The sequence below is a fragment of the Ochotona princeps genome, chromosome 12, assembly GCF_030435755.1.
Source record: "Ochotona princeps isolate mOchPri1 chromosome 12, mOchPri1.hap1, whole genome shotgun sequence".
Lineage (NCBI taxonomy): Eukaryota > Metazoa > Chordata > Mammalia > Lagomorpha > Ochotonidae > Ochotona > Ochotona princeps.
In genome coordinates, this window is record NC_080843.1 from 67,302,137 (window position 1) to 67,311,193 (window position 9,057).

A 9,057-nucleotide genomic window follows, 5' to 3' on the forward strand; every position below is an offset into this window, starting at 1 on the left:
CAGGCGGCAGATGAGGCTTGCAGCATGGGAAACCCAGATGGACTTTCTGGCTCCTGTACCTGGCCTGACCTACCCCAGCTTTGGACGACCTTTGAGGAGTCAGCTAGCAGAGGGAAGATCACTCTTGTTTGTCTCTACCTTTTAAATAAAATGAAAATAAATACTTTTTTAAAAAAATGAACAAGACCTTGAAATATGCTTATTTGGGAACTGGTGCTATGGTGTAGTAGGTGAAGCCTGTCCCTGTGGTGCGGGGATCCCATATGGACACCAGTTCAAGTCCCAGCTGTTCCACTTCCCATCTAGCTCCCTGTTTATGGCCTGAGAAGGCACTGGAGGGTGGCATAGGTCCTTGGGTCCCCGCACCCACACTCAGGAGACCCAGAAGAAGCTCCTGGCTCCTGGCTTCAGATCAGCTCAGCTATGGCCATTGCAGCCACTTGGGGAGTGAACCAGTGGATGGAAATCTTTCTATCTCACCTTCTCTCTGTAACTCTACCTTTCAAATAAATATTTTTTTAAAATGGAAGAAGAAACAACAGGGCCCGGCACAATAGCCTAGTGGTTAAAGTTCTCTCCTTGAACCCCCGGGATCCCATATGGGCGCCGGTTCTAGTCCCTGCAGCCTGCTTCCCACCCAGCTCCCTGCTTGTGGCCTGGGAAAGCAGTTGAGGACGGCCCAAAGCCTTGGGACCCTACACCCGTGTGGGAGACCTGGAAGAAGCTCCTGGCTTCGGATTGGCTCAGCTCCAGCTGTTGCGGCTGCTTGGGGAGTGAATCAATGGACGGAAGATCTTCCTCTCTATATCTGACTTTCCAATAAAGAAATAAATCATCTGGCAGAAGCTGGCACTGGGGGCTAATTCTGTCAAGTCAAACCACAGAACCACCCGAAGAGTGCATAATCCGGGATTGAGAGAGACCCGGGAGGGAAATAGTGGGTCCCCCCCTCTTGGGTCACTATTCCCCGTGGGCTGGGGTGGCTACACAGAGAGGCACTCAACAACATCCATGAGGGCTGGATAGTTGAGCTGGTTAGATGGAACTAAGCTTAAATACCCATTGACATGTATGAGAGCCAAATGGGATGAGGGACAGACTGGACTAGTAAAAAAATTTTAAAAGAAAAGCAGACACATTTCTAGAAGCGCATCCTCAAAGACATTCATAATCATTAACCCTTCCATGCACAGTTGAAGTCAGACACCAATAAAATCAAGAATTCAGAGAACTATGGCTTCACCTGATGAACAAAGAAAGTGCCAGAAAACAACCACCTGAGATCTGATGTTATCAGGTGCTCAGATAAAGAATTCCAATGAGCCGGTTTGCCAGTTAAAGTGCATGGGTCCCATTTGGGAGCTCCTGGGCTTGCTCTCTTGCTCCAGCTAATGTGTAGATGAGCAGGGAGTTACAGATTCAGTGTACTCCCTGGCGAAATAGCAATGATCTTTTCCACAGAACTAAGAAAAGCACTGCTAAGCTTTGTGTTGAAGCACCAAAGATCAAAGAAATCTTCAGCAAAGGGCCCGGCAGCATGGCCTACCGGCTAAAGTCCTCGCCTTGAAAGCCCCGGGATCCCATATGGGCGCCGGTTCTAATCCCGGCAGCTTCACTTCCCATCCAGCTCTCTGCTTGTGGCCTGGGAAAGCAGTCGAGGACGGCCCAATGCATTGGGACCCTGCACCCGCGTGGGACACCTGGAAGAGGTTCCAGGTTCCTGGCATCGGATCGGCGTAGCACCGACCGTTGCGGCTCACTTGGGAAGTGAATCATCGGACGGAAGATCTTCCTCTCTGTCTCTCCTCCTCTGTGTATATCTGTCTTTGTAACAAAATAAAATAAATCTTAAAAAAAAAAAACAGCATTGGCACAGACCAACAGAATAGAGACTCTGAAAGTAAACCCACACATTGGCACAGCTACAGTCATCTGACCTTTGACACAGGTGCCGAAACCTATCAGTGATGCTGAGGAAACCAGCCTCCACATGCACAGGAGTGAAAGCAGACCCACTATCTTGCACCTGGTATAAAAATCAACTGAAAATGAAGACATAAATGTAAAACCTTAAGCTTTGGCAGTATTAGGAGAAAACCTAGGAGACACAGGAATGGGCAATACATTCTTGGATCAGATCCTAAAAGCAAATAGAAACAAGTGAGTTTTCCTCAGACTAAAGAGCTTCTGCACAGCAGAGCAGACAATTCAGAGTGACGAGACAGTCTACAAATGGGAAAAAATTCACCCGAAGTTGTGTGTCTTGTGTAGCAGCCAGAAGGCAGAAGGAACTCCAACAGCTCAACACCAGCAAGATCTGATTATCGCACGGGGAAACCAGAAAGAACCCAAAGAAGATACACAAATGGTCAAGCAAGGCATAACAAAATGCCCAATGAGATGTCACCTCACTCCAGTGAGACTGGCCACTGTCAAACAGACAATAGGGACACATGTGGAGAGAAAAGAGAACCTTTGCACATTGTTGATGGGAACGTTGAGTTAGGGCAGCCATTGCGGAACACAGCACGGAGGTTCCTCGAGACTGAATGCAGTCATAGACCACATCTTACCATTTACAGTAGTACAGGTGGAACTGGAGGTAAACACACAAAGTCTTAGATGTGGGATTCAAAAATGCTTACCTCATACAAGTTGTATGAGTGTAAGGGTGGTTATCAGAGCTGGAGAGGATGGTGGGGAGAGTGGGAGGGGAGAAGGTTGGTTAAAACGCTAAGTTACAGTTGGAAAGCAGTAACAAATTCTGGGGTTCCGCTGCACAGTGGGGTGACTACAGGCAACAAAATGATACCGTAGATTTCTTCTTAACACATTAAAAGAATGTATTTTGAATGGTTTTACTGTAAAAAAAAAAAGTGGCGAGTTTGCCACAGTATATGTAAATATGCATATCCCCAAATTATGTGTGATGTTTTGTCAATTAAATAAAAAAGGCAAAAATAATGAAAAATTTTGCACCAAAAGATGTCTTGCAGTAAACTGAGCTGATCTAGCTCCGTGTTTCCATGAACCTGTTGAAGCACACTCATCCAAAAGCCGCACGCTTCGGGGATTTGTCTGGACTTCCCTCACTTGAAGGGTGTCACTGCACGGAATGTTGTGCTGTTCGTGTGTGTGTGTGTGTGTGTGTGTGTGTGCGCGCGCGCGCTTCTCTCTTGATCAGCTCAGTAAGTGGGCTCCCAGATCCAGACAACCCAAGAAGGGCAGGGAGAATGTTTCCAATCCCTGCTGTCTCCAGGGGCCTCTCCATTCAACAGCATCAAGATGAAAATTAAAGAGAAGTGTCTCAAGAGAGCATTTGGGGGTCTAGTCGGTAGGAAGAAAAATAAAGACACCATTGAGTTGCTCTGAGAAGTCTAGATAGCCCTTGAAAACGACCGCAAATCCACAGCTGTGTAAAGAGTGTCGTTGCATCTATTTTGTTTATTGCCTTCCTCCGTGAGATGCAGGGGGAGCTGGGCCGTGGTGAGGAGCCCGGGCAGCCCTCAGCTGCCAGGCCTTGACGTCCCGGGTTTCCTTTTCTTGAGCCCGCCAACCGCCGCTGTTTCTTCTGCTCCGCACGTCCGCCCGTGCGCTGTGCAAGCGGGGAGACAGGAAAGCCCAGGACCCGCCGCCTTCCCCTGCTGTGTGAGCACCTTGTCACATCACAGCCTCTCAGACACCATCGCACCTCCATGAACAAACGCACCTGCTCTGCAGCTGCGCCAAACAACCCCCAGTTAGGGCGAAAAGCTTGTCCGCTCCGGGGCGGCTCTGCAGACCTCTGAAGCACGACCTTGCGGTCGTTTAAACCCTGTTCTCTCACTTACGCCTGGTTAGCAAAAGATACCTAAGTGCTGACCGTGGCAAGACAAGGTACACTGGGTAGTTGACGGAATGGTTGGTGCGAATTGGATTCAAACCACGGCAGCCTAGGGCAGAGGAGGTGTTAATTTGTTCTTTTTCTACATCTCTGCAAAAAAGCTGGATGCGAATGGACACGGATATCGCCCCACTACCGTGAAATCAAAACGCCACAAAAACGAGATGCCGAGGTGAGGGGAACACGCTAAGAAATGATGAAGGAGTCCCGGGGAGCATTTGGCACAGCACTGCGGTGAATTTGGAGTTATAGAATAAAACCCACATAGGCCACAAGATGGCACCCTTGCTTTTCCATTCTTTTAAAAAAAATTTCCTCCAGTACCAAGCATGACTTTTCACAGGGGAAAAACAGAGCCAGCAGGTGAACAGGAAGAAAAAAAAAAAGTATTTCAAAGATGACCTGTTTATAGCAGAACAGGTTTTCATGGGAGACTTTGGCCTGCCAAGCCTTAGCTAAATATTGACCAGGTCTCAGGGAAACGCAAACAGTGATTTAGCACACTTGCTGTTTGCCACATGTGGGTTGATGAGAAAGGAAATTAATCCTCGGGCTTTCCAGGCAGCGTTGTATCATCGGCAGGGTCATGGCCACAGCAGCATCGCTGTCGGAACCCTGCTGAAGCCTGCGCTGCCCAACGCGGTCTGCCAGGTGCCCGCCAGCGTCCAAGCAGTTCTTTCTCAGGGGGATGAAATGAAAGGAAATATTTTACCCACAACACCCTCAGCTACATAATATTTAGCTGTTCAATACTGCAAGAAAAAAAAAACATGTGACATTTTAATGCATTGAAGAATGGCCCGAAGAAAATTACTGCGAATATTCATTGCAGCCTCATTTCAACTAACAGACATTTGAAAATAATACGGATGGCAACACCATGCAAATTAATAAATACTATGTTCTATAATTGCACCGTAGAGAACCAGGCAGCTGTGTAACTGGGAAATGAGTTCCCTGATGTTGCTGGCTCCTGAGCCAGCTTCCCAGGCTCTGGTCCATCCCGCTTTGCAACTCTAGGACAGGGACCTGCAAAGCCGGGTTCCCCTCTAGCTGCAGGGCTTAGGTGGCTCTTGAAGGAGCATGTCTGCCCTGCGCGAGAGGAGCCGCTCGCCCTGGTGCCTTGTGGTGTAACTTACGTAGCAGTCTCAGTTTCACCCTGGCAGCCGCTAGTACCAGAATCAGGGTTTTGGCAACCTAAGAACCAGCCTCATTGTGTGCCTCCCCGACCACACAGCCAGCCCCACTTTTTTTTTTTTTTTTTTTGACAATGTTTACATAGTTAATTATGGTAAAAAGTTTCAAGGGCTATAGGGAAGTGGGTAAGACTATTATTTCCATATTGTTTCCTTCTTGTATCCGAGGTAAAGGGGGTTATTGAGGGAGAAGCCCCATCCAGTTTCCCACCCACCTCAAGTCCCAGATGTGGGGCATGCTCTGAGATCCGTGCTCAAGTGGTTTTGATAGTTCATCAGTTATGAATCGCTGCCAGTCTCGCCACTCCCAGCTCGGTGAGGTCGTTGAAGAATCCACTGATTGACATAGTCCATCATAGAGTCTCCATTTGCCCCATATTTCGCTGCCAACATAGAGCTGAGGTGGTTGATTGACTTGCTCTTTCTTCTCTTTTCTTGGCTAGGGTTCTGAGTCCAGCAGTTCGATTGGGGAGATCCCCGAAGAAACTTTGAGTTATTCCCAGACCAGATTCTTGTATGTTCTAGCAAGCACAGGGCCCGGCACAGTCCATCTCCACGATCAGCTGGTGATTGCAATTGCAGGATGGGTTCTGGTTTCAGTCCTGACTTCCACTGGAACCAATGGGTGTTGCAGTCCAGCCTGCTTCTGCCCAGCACATACTCGGCCCTCACATCAACCAGTGGGAGCTGCAGCCTAGTCCAAGCGACCCCCAATAACCCCCACCAGGCCCACCCCCTGTCCTGGCTTGCCAGTATGTATACCTGACTAGTCCAGTCTGTCCCTCACCCCATTTGGCTCTCATACATGTCAATGGGTATTTAAGCTTAGTTCCATCTAACCAACTCAACTATCCAACCCTCACAGATGTTGTTGAGTGCCTCTCTGTGTAGCCACCCCAGCCCACGTCCTAGTTTTCATGCCCTCTTGTGGGAATAGTGACCCAAGAAGGGGGAACCCACTTTTTCCCTCCCAGGCCTCTCCCACTCCCGGATTATGCACTCTTCGGGTGGTTCTGTGGTTTGACTTGACAGAATTAGTCCCCAGTGCCAGCTTCTGCCAGCTGATGCTGCGGCTAAGCCCAAACATCCCTCACCCACTCTAATTTATTCTTGCACCAGTAGGAATAATCAGCCCAGCCTGGCTTTTCCCTGATCTAGTCCACATGCGGCACACCGGTGTTGTAGCCCTGCCTAGTCTGGCCTGTCTCCATCCCAGCCCACGCTCTCCAGTGGGAGTAGCTGTCCGGCGAGGGGACCAGCCCCTTAATCTCCGTGCTGGCTCTGCCCCCTCCCTTCCTGGATCTCACATGTGCTGGTTGGGTGCTGCAGTCAAATCCAGTACAGGCAACCTCACCCTGGCATTCCATAATGTGTACTGGTTTTGTTGTGACCAAACCCGGCTCGACCCACACTCTGTTCTGGTGATCGGATTTGCCAGTGGATGACATGAACTGACTCAGCCTAGTCTGTCCCCGACCCATGCCAAATGCATGCCAGTGGGAAACTTTCCATGGCCTGTTCTGGGCTGTTTCCTATCATGCTTCTTGCGCTTACCTGCAGGGACTGTGTCCTGCCAGAGGAGTTGCCAGCCCCACTTCTTTTTTAAGCAGGTGGTGACAGCAGCCGCCAGGTGCCCCTCATTGAGCCCTCTGTGCCTTCTCTAGGAGCTTCTGAATTCTGATACTACCTCCCCAACCCACCCTCTTCCTGTGTGGAGAGCTGCAGGGCGGTAGTTGCTTTCTAAGCATTCCAGTTCCTGGTTTTTCTTTCTCCCCAGTTCTATAAGACTCGATTCAGTTCTTCTGCTAAATTTTGTCTTCTGAAGTATATAATATGGGGCCTGGCGAGATAGCCTAGCAGCTAAATCCTCACCTTGCATCCACCAGGTTCCCGTATGGGTGCAGGTTCATGTCCTGGCTGCTACACTTCCCTTCCAGCTCCTTGCTTGTGGCATGGGAAAGCAATAGAGGATGACCCAAAGGCTTGGGACCCTGCACCCACATAGGAAACTGGAAAGAAGCTCCTGGCTCCTGGTTTCAGATTGGCTCACCTCTGGCTGTTGTGGCCACTTGGGGAATGTATATCTGACTTTCCAATAAAAAATAAAACTTAAAAAAAAATGAAATATATAATATGGACTGAAACTATATGTTAGATTTATAAATAGATGTACACACAGAATATACTTACATTTGTATAAGGGTTCACAAGGCAATTGTATGAATGAGCTGCAGAACATTCACAGAAAATGGAATTAAAAGGTGGATTCATTTTGGTGCAAAAAAAATGAAATCCTTGCACATTTTTTTTATCATTTTTCATTACCTTTTTTTTTAAGATTGATTTTTATTACAAAGTCAGATATACACAGAGGAGGAGAGACAGAGAGGAAGATCTTCCATCTGATGATTCACTCCCCAAGTAACCGCAACAGCCGGTTCTGCACCGATCCGAAGCCGGGAACCTGGAACCTCTTCCGGGTCTCCCACGTGGGTGCAGTGTGCCAAATTGGCCCATTCTCGACTGCTCTCCCAGGCCACAAGTAGGGAGCTGGATGGGAAGTGTGGCTGCCGGGATTAGAACCGGCGCCCATATGGGATCCTGGTGCGTTCAAGGCGAGGACTTTAGCCGCTAGGCCACGGCGCCAGGCCCTCCATTAACTTTTAAAAGACACTTCATTTGCATGGATTTCAAAAACTCTTGCACCAAAATTAAATTGTTTTCATTCCGTCTTCCACAAGGTTTCGGGAGTAACCCCAACTATTTTAAACACTGTGTCATCCTCACCACACATGCTATGAGGCAGACACGGTACGTCCGTGACACATAAGAAAAAAGTGAGTGTTGGGACCGGCAAATGCATTCTACAGTATCACATAGCTACGAAGGGCTGGGACTTGAATCCAAACATCCCTGACCCCACAACCTGTGCTTTGTGCTCTGTGCGCCCACCGCTGGTCAAAGCTGGCAGTCAGTCTATCCTAACTGAGTCTGCAGCACTGTTCAATCCTGAATCATAATGTAAATAAGACGCATCACTAGGCTTACAAGAACAGGGAACATGGTCGGCAAGTGTGGCTGCTCCTGGGACGTCGAGGAAAGTTCCGGAAACCAGGAGGGAAAGCCTGAAGATTCCAAATGCTGAGCTGTCCGTTACCTGGTCCAGGTCTCTAACTTGGTGTCTTATTTGCCTGGCAGTCTGCAGGGCACACAACGGTAACCTGAATGGAACTTGTTCCTCCTCTAAATAGTTTCCCAGTGGTGACAGTGACAATCTTTAAAGGAATCATTACACATACAGGGGGTATTTGAAAGCATTCTTGGGGCCCGGCACCGTAGCCTAGTGGCTAAAATCCTCACCTTGAATGCCCCGGGATCCCATATGGGTGCCGGTTCTAATCCCGGCAGCTCCACTTCCCATCCAGCTTCCTGCTTGTGGCCTGGGAAAGCAGTTGAGGATGGCCCAAAGCCTTGGGACCCTGCACCCGCGTGGGAGACCTGGAAGAAGCTCCTGGCTCCTGGCTTTGGATCAGCACAGCACCGGCCGTTGCGCTCACTTTGGGAGTGAATCATCGGACGGAAGATCTTCCTCTCTGTCTCTCCTCCTCTCTGTATATCTGACTTTGTAATGAAAATAAAAATAAAGCATTCCTAGAAGGCGAACTAACGTGATAAAAAGGTTTGGCAGGGGAGCTCGGCCTAACGGTTAACATTCCATACTGGAGTAAGTGGATCTGGTTCCCGGCTCCAGCTCCTGGTTCCCATTTCCTGTGATTGTGGACCCTGGGAGACACCTGTGACGGTTCGCATAGTTGGGTCCCTGCTCAAGCCCCAAGGAGATATGGATTGAGTTCCCAGCTCCCAGCTTCTGTCCAGCCCAGTCCCAGCTCTTATGGACATCTGAGGAGCAACCAGCTGCCGGAGTCCAGCTCCAGCTGAGTTCAGAACTCGCGAAGGGTGCATGGATGAGGCGCAAAG